Source organism: Vicugna pacos, unplaced genomic scaffold (genome assembly GCF_048564905.1).
Source record: "Vicugna pacos unplaced genomic scaffold, VicPac4 scaffold_192, whole genome shotgun sequence".
NCBI lineage: Eukaryota > Metazoa > Chordata > Mammalia > Artiodactyla > Camelidae > Vicugna > Vicugna pacos.
This window is the reverse complement of record NW_027328871.1, coordinates 1,636,961-1,644,744: the sequence shown is the minus strand read 5'-3', so window position 1 is coordinate 1,644,744 and position 7,784 is coordinate 1,636,961. Positions and strand designations below refer to the sequence as shown.

The following is a 7,784-nucleotide window of genomic DNA, read 5'->3' as shown; positions in this document are numbered from 1 at the left end:
TGCTGGCTATATATTTGTCATAAATAGGTTTCATTATGTTGAGATATGGTCCCTCTATGCCCACTGTGATAAGAACTTTCATTGCAAATAGGTGTTAAATGTAAACAATTGCTTTTTCTGCACCTACTGAGATGATCATCTTTTTTGTCTTCTCTTCTGTTGATATGGTGTATCACATTTGATTGATTGATTTGCATATGTTAAACTATCCTTGTGTTCCTGGGATGAATCTAACTTGTCCATGGTTCATGATCTTATTTTTAAATGCTTTTGGATTCTGTTTGTTAATAATTTCTCAAGGACTTTTACTTCTAAGTTTATCAATGATATTGGCCTATAGTTTTCTTTTTGGGGTAGTGTCTTTGTCTGATTTTAGTATCAGGTTGATGTTGGCCTTATGGTGTGAGTTTGGGAGTACTCTCTCCGTATCAGTCTTTTGGAAGAGATTGAGGAGGACTGGTATGGATTTTTCTTAGTATGTTTGGTCAAATTCCCCAGTGAAGCTATTTGGGTTTGAATTTTGTTTGCAGAGATTTTTTATTTTATTGATAATTCTATTCCATTTCTGGTGATCTGTTTGTTCAAATGGCTAACTTCTCCTTGATGCAATATTGGTGGGCTGAATGTTTCTAAAAACTTCTCCATTTCTTCCTGGTTATCCAGTTTGTTTCCATACAATTGCTCATGGTATTCCCTTATGATATTTGGTAAATTTGTTGTACCCTTTGAAGTTTATCCATTTTCATTTCTAATATTATTTCTGTTCTCTCTCTTTTCTTGTTGGTGAGCCTGTCCAGAGGTTTGTCAATTTTGCTTACCCTTTCAAAAAATAAATTGATTGATTTTTTTCTATTTTTTAAACTCTATTTCAATTATTTCTTCTTGATCTTTATATTTTCAGTCTTTCTGTTGACTTTTGGTTTTGTTTGCTCTCCTTTTCTTGATTACTTTACATAGAATGATTGATTATTTATTTGAAATTCTACCTCTTGTTTGAGGAGGGCCTTGTCACTATGAACTTCCCTCTTAAGCCAGCTTTAACAGTATTCCAGAGACTTTGTGTAGTGTTTTGTCATATTTCCCAAGGTATTTTTTAATTTCTTCTTTACTTCATCATCTCCCCCCCTTGTTTTAGTACCATGTTTTTTAATCAGGATGCTGTCATTTTTTCTCCCTGTTTTTCTGTGGTGGATTTCTTGTTTCATGGTATTATACTCAGAAAAGATGCTTGAAATAATTTTTATCTTCTTAACATGTGGAGGCTTCTTGAGTACCTGAGTACATAATCTTTCATAGAAAATGTTCCTTGTGCACAGGAAAAGAATGTATATACTATTATGGGGAGAAGTACTGTTTTGAAAATATCAAGCATCTCCAATTATTTTATAATTTATTTTATTATCTATGTTCCCTTATTAATTTTCTTTGTGAAAGACCAGTCCAGTGATTGTAATGGGGAGTTGCAGTCTCCTACTTTGATTGTATTCCCAGGGATTTCTCTATTTTTATCTATTAGTATTTTCTTTATTTATTTATGTGCTCCTATATTGACTGCATATATATTAATAGGTGTAATACCCTCATTTTGATTTGCTCCTTTAATCATTAAATTATGTCCTTGTTTATCTTTCTCTATGGCCTTTTTATAAAGTCTCTTTTTGTGAAGTCAGTACTGCTAGTCCAGCTTTCTTGTCATTTGTATTTGCATGGAGTATATTTTTCCACCTTCTGACTATAAATGGATGTGTGTTCCTCTTACTAAAGTGGGTCTCTTCTTTGCTTCATAATGTAGGGTCTTGTTATGTTATCACATCTGACAATATATATCTTTTGATTGAAGCACTAAGTCCATTAACATTTGTGGTAATTATTGATAGACTGGTGTTTATTTCCATATTGAACTTCTTTCTCCAGTTGATTTGGTATTTTCTTTTTGTTCATTTCTTTTTTTTTTTATGGCTTGATAAGTTTTCTTTTATTACCTTGGTTTCTTTTTGTCTTTGTGACTTCATTGTAAGCTTTTGACTTATGGTATCTTGTTTTGTATGTATATTGGCCAGTACTAAATATGTTTATTTTAACTGATAAGAATACAAACTCAAACCCATCCTACAGAGAACAGAAACAAGAAGAAAACACTCTGTATTTTCCTGTTTCACTCTGTGACTTTTAAAAATTTTGATGTCCTTTTATACAACATCATATTTATTCTGTTATAAGTCATTGCAGATATTGCCTTTCTAATTATGCCTTTCTCTTTTCTATAGCATCCTGCTTCTTTTTTATTTAGAGTAGATCCTTCTGTATTTCTCTTTCTCTTACTAAATTCTTTAAGTATTTGCTTGTGTGGATGTTATTTATCTCTCCTCCTATTCTAAAAGTTAAACTTGCTTGATAAAGCATCTTAGATTACAGCTTTCTTTCATTCAGGACTTTGAATATGTCTTGCCACTGCCTTCTGCCTGCTCTACTTGTGTACGAAATGAGTTTACAAATATGTATATAATTGTATATATATAAAGAACACCTATAAATGAAGTTAACAAACATGGTGAAAACCTATACGTTAAAAAACAGAAAACATTGATAAAGGAAATTAAAACTTATCGAAAGAAATGAAATGATCTCTTATGTTAATGATGTGAAACAATGTGGTTGAAAAAAACATAGTACCCAATGCAACCTACATTTAGTGTGATTCATGTGAAAATACCCATGAGATATTTCCAATAAATAGAACAAATAATTTTAAAACAACAAAGATCTTGAGCTGCCAAAATAATCCTGAAAAAGAGTATTAAATCTAATGGTTAAAATTCTCTGATGTTAAACAGTCCTACAAAACTTTAATAATTAAAACAACATGATACTGGCTCAAAAGCAGACACCAATTAATAGAAGAGAATAGAAAAACCAGATATAATCCCTCACACCTATGATCAAATAACCCATGGAAAGGGATGCATGAGTATAAAATTAAGAAAAGACATTCTCCTCAATAATTACTTCTGGGGAGTTTGAACATGTGAAAAATAGAGTAGAATATTTCTTCATATTTTATACAATCCATCAGCCCAGAATATCTTTCTCTTTATTTTGTTTATTTATATTTCTTGTACCTGTAATATATAGATCTATGTTTAGAACTTTTGTTTCACTTATCAAATTTATTCCTTTTTTATTCTTTTTGGTATCAATTTACACACAATGGTTTTCCTAATTTCTCTTTCTGATACTGTGTTTTTACTATACAAAAATGCAACGGATATTTGTAGGTTGATTTTGTATTCTGCAAGTTTACTAAGCTTGTTCATTATTTCAGTCACTGGAGGAGTCTATGGAGTTTTCTATATATGCATAATTATGTTATCTAAAAACTTCACTTTATTACAAGTTGGATGAATTTTATGTTTTTTCTTTACTGCGAGGGGCCACCCATGACCTGAGGGCTGCCGAGCACAGAAACTGGGCCTAAACTCCCAGAGTGCAGGGCGTCATGCTTTAAGGCTGATTGAGCTAAGACAATCTCTGTCCCGCCACCCCTTTGTTAGAAAAACAGCAGGTGCATTTGGAGTCGGAAAAACATCTTAATGCCATTGAGTTATTAAGAACTAGGGCTTCTGGAAAGAGAGATACAATCGGCCACAAGTTAGTGATCTTTGTCTGAAAGAACAATCACTTGAGCTAATGATACACGAGTCATGATGTTAGCCTAAAGGAACAATAATATTAGTCTATGATCTTAGCTTTAGGGGATCAGTCAATCTTGGTGTATGGAACAGTAAACAATGATAATGATTTTAGTGCACACCATTAATGTATCCTGAAAAACAATACCTGTGCCTACGTGCAAGAATGCACAAGGTAGTCACTTGAATTTGTATAAATTAACTGCCTGAAATAAAAATCGATGTCCACTCTTGACCTAGCGTCTTGCGGGCTAGAGTGAGATCCTCTCAACCCCACCTTTTAGTCTTGTCTTTCTTTCCTCAGTCCTGCAGCACAGGTTTCTGGACCTGATCGATTGTCGGCTGGCTCCGACAAGTGGCGCCCGAACAGGGACCTGAAATCTGGAAGAGATTGCTGCAGCGACCGCCGCGGAAGGAAAGAGGAGCGCTCGATTTTAAGGTGAAAGTAAGTTTCTGCGGGGAGTGTATTTGAGAGTATGGGGCAAAATAATAGTAGAGGCTTATTTGTACAGATGCTTAGAGTTATGTTAAAAGCAAGAGGAATTCAGGTTACAAAGCAACGTTTAGAACAATTTCTTGTTTTTGTGGAGGAAATTTGTCCTTGGTTTCCAGAACAAGGCACTGTCAATTTAGAAACCTGGAGAGTTGTTGGGGTTCGTTTGAGAAATTATTATACAGCTAATGGCCCAAATAAATTACCGGTCACTGTTTTGCCCTTATGGCAGTTAATTCGAGATTGCCTCGATCCAGCTACTGAGGGAGAGAAATTAGATACAGTCAAGATAGAAAATATTGAGCCTTCCGCTCCTACTAATACAGAATTGAAAGAAGCACCCTCTGCTCCTCCTGCAGTAAATGCAAGTGACAATCCCTTTGATTCAGAATTAGATCCAGCCGATCAGGAGGAATTAGAGGAGCAAGCTGCTCAATATCATAGGGATGAAGACCCTTGGGGTGTCTTTTTAACTGAAGAAAATAAAAATTTTGACATGACTAAGCTTAAAAACATTATTACAGAATGTGTTCAACAAAATGTTTCTAAAAATAACCATAGGACCTTACCTCTAACTTCTTCTCCCCCTCCTGGTTACACATCCCAGGAGGCATGGACACCAAAATTTGTTGTTTTAAGTCCTTTACAAAAGGCTTTGCAACAAGCTAGTAAAGAAGGAGAACACATTCCTGGTTTTTCTTTAGTATATCCAGTCCTTGAGGATGCCCAACAACAGAGATACTATGAAACTATTCCTTTTAAACAATTAAAAGAATTAAAAATGGCTTGTGCTCAATATGGACCTACTGCTCCTTTTACACAAGCCATTGTTGAAAGTTTAGGAAATCAATATTTGCCTCCTAATGACTGGAAGCAAGTGGCACGCGCCTGTTTATCTGGAGGAAATTATTTACTCTGGAAATCAGAATTTTATGAAAATTGTGCAGCAACAGCAAGTATTAATCAAAGACAAGGTATTCAGGTTACCTTAGAAAAACTGACCGGAGAGGGACAATACCAGGATACCTATTCACAATTAGGATATTTGCCTGGTGCTTATCCTCAAATAAATGCAGCAGCGTTGAGAGCATGGAGGAAGCTGCCAAACTCTGAAAATAAAACTGAGGATCTGTCTAAGATCCGACAAGGTCCCTACGAGCCATATCAGGATTTTGTTGCTCGCCTTATGGAGACCGGTAAGGTTATAGGGGACGAGCAAGCAGGATTGGTTTTAGCTAAACAATTGGCCTATGAAAATGCTAATTCTCCTTGCCAGGCAGCTCTTAGACCTTATAGAAAAAAGAGTAATTTGGCTGATTTTATACGAATTTGTGCTGATATAGGACCTTCCTATGTTCAAGGAATAGCCTTAGCCGCTGCTTTACAAGGAAAAACAGTAAAAGAGGTTTTATTTCAACAAAATCGTCCTAAACACAATTTCCAAGGATCTTCCAGAGTAGCTGGTCCTCCTGGTAGTTGTTATGCTTGTGGCCAATTGGGACATTGAGCAAATCAATGTCCTAAACGGGGACAGCAGCCAATGGGTCAAAATACATTAGTTACAGGCCCAAGCCTGTGTCCCAGATGTAAAAAGGAAAAACATTGGGCTAAGGACTGTCGATCTAAAATTGATATAAATGGACAACTTCTGAACCAGGGAAACTGGGTGAGGGGCCAGCCCCAGGCCCTGAAACAATGTTACGAGGCAATTCAGGAGACCTCTCAGGTCAGCCACAACCCGTTTCTTCCCGACCAAGTATTTCAGACCTCTATAGAGCAACCCCAGGGAGTGCAGGACTGGACCTCTGTGCCTCCACCTACACAGTATTGACCCCAGAAATGGGAATGCAGGCCCTTCCTACTGGAATTTATGGGTCTTTACCTCCCGGCAGTGTGGGACTATTGTTAGGATGCAGTAGTACAACTATGAAAGGGTTGTTTGTTGCTCCAGGAGTGATTGACTCTGATTTTGAAGGAGAGATCAAGGTAATGGCTCACTCTCCTCGAACGATAACGGCCATTCCTGCAGGCCAACGTATTGCTCAATTAATCTTATTGCCGACTCTTACTGTTGGAAGACATAAAACTGATCATAAAAGAGGTACTGCAGGTTTTGGTTCCTCTGACGCTTATTGGATGCAACAGATAAGCGACCAGAGACCTGAATTGACTTTGGAAATCCAAGGCAAAAAATTTAAAGGCATTCTAGATACTGGAGCAGATATTTCTGTAATTGCTGCCTCTCACTGGCCTGAAAATTGGCCAAAACAAATTGCCCTTTCCATGTTACAAGGAATTGGACAATCGCATAATCCGGAACAAAGTTCTGCTTTTCTCTCTTGGAAGGATGAGGAAGGACATTCTGGAATATTTCAGCCTTATATTCTTCCTAGTTTGCCTGTTAATCTATGGGGAAGAGACATTATGTCTAATATGGGGGTCTTTCTGTATAGCCCCAACCCCACTGTTTCTTACCAGTTGTTATCACAAGGATTATATCCAAATAAAGGCCTAGGTAAACATAATCAAGGAATTACTCAACCATTACAAATAAAAGGAAAGAGGGATAAGACAGGTTTGGGTTATTTTTAATGGGGGCCCTTGACTGTCCTGCGACTCACGCAGATCCTATTGTATGGAAATCTGATCAACCTGTGTGGGTCGATCAATGGCCCCTTTCTCAAGAAAAAATTGCCGCTGCAAAACAATTGGTGCAGGAACAGTTGGACAGCGGGCATATTGCTCCCTCTAATTCACCTTGGAATTCTCCTATATTTATCATTAAGAAAAGGTCTGGAAAATGGAGATTGTTACAAGATTTACGCAAAGTAAATGAAACTTTAGAATTAATGGGTGCCTTACAGCCCGGTCTGCCTACTCCTATGGCTATACCTGATGGAACTTATAAAATTATTATTGATTTAAAAGACTGTTTTTATACTATTCCTCTATATCCTGATGATTGTAAGAGATTTGCATTTAGTGTTCCTTCCACAAATTTTAAAGAGCCTATGCAACGATATCAGTGGCTAGTTTTGCCTCAAGGCATGGCTAACAGCCCCACCTTATGTCAAAAATTCGTTGCTAAAGCTTTACAGCCTATTCGTTTAAAATATCCAGATGTTTATTTGATTCATTATATGGATGATATTTTAATTGCACACTCTCAAGAAGGCTATTTATTAACTGTATTTGATCAAATGCTGATTTCTTTAAAAGCCTTTGGCCTTCAAATTGCTGATGAAAAAGTTCAACGATTTTGCCCGTATGCATATTTGGGATTCCGTTTACATAATTTTACTTTTCAAACACAAAAGATTCAGCTACGCACGGATTCCCTTTTAACTTTAAATGATTTTCAGAAATTTCTGGGCGATATTAATTGGATTCGTCCTTATTTAAAACTTTCTACTGGAACTTTAAAACCCTTGTTTGACATTCTTAAAGGAGACACCAATCCTCGTTCTAGAAAATTGACTGCTGAAGCTTCTTTGGCTTTATGTGAAGTAGAACAGGCCATTGAAAACCAGCAATGTACTTACTGTGACTATAATCAAGAATGGGGTTTACTTATTTTACCCACTCCTCATATGCCAACCGGA

At 36.4% G+C, this 7,784-nt stretch overlaps 1 pseudogene; it reads left to right on the top strand.

Moving 5' to 3' along the window:
* Nucleotides 1-4,165: 4,165 nt before the first annotated feature.
* LOC140695270 (endogenous retrovirus group K member 10 Gag polyprotein-like) lies at nucleotides 4,166-6,013 on the top strand (annotated as a pseudogene).
* The last annotated feature ends 1,771 nt before the right edge of the window (nucleotides 6,014-7,784 follow it).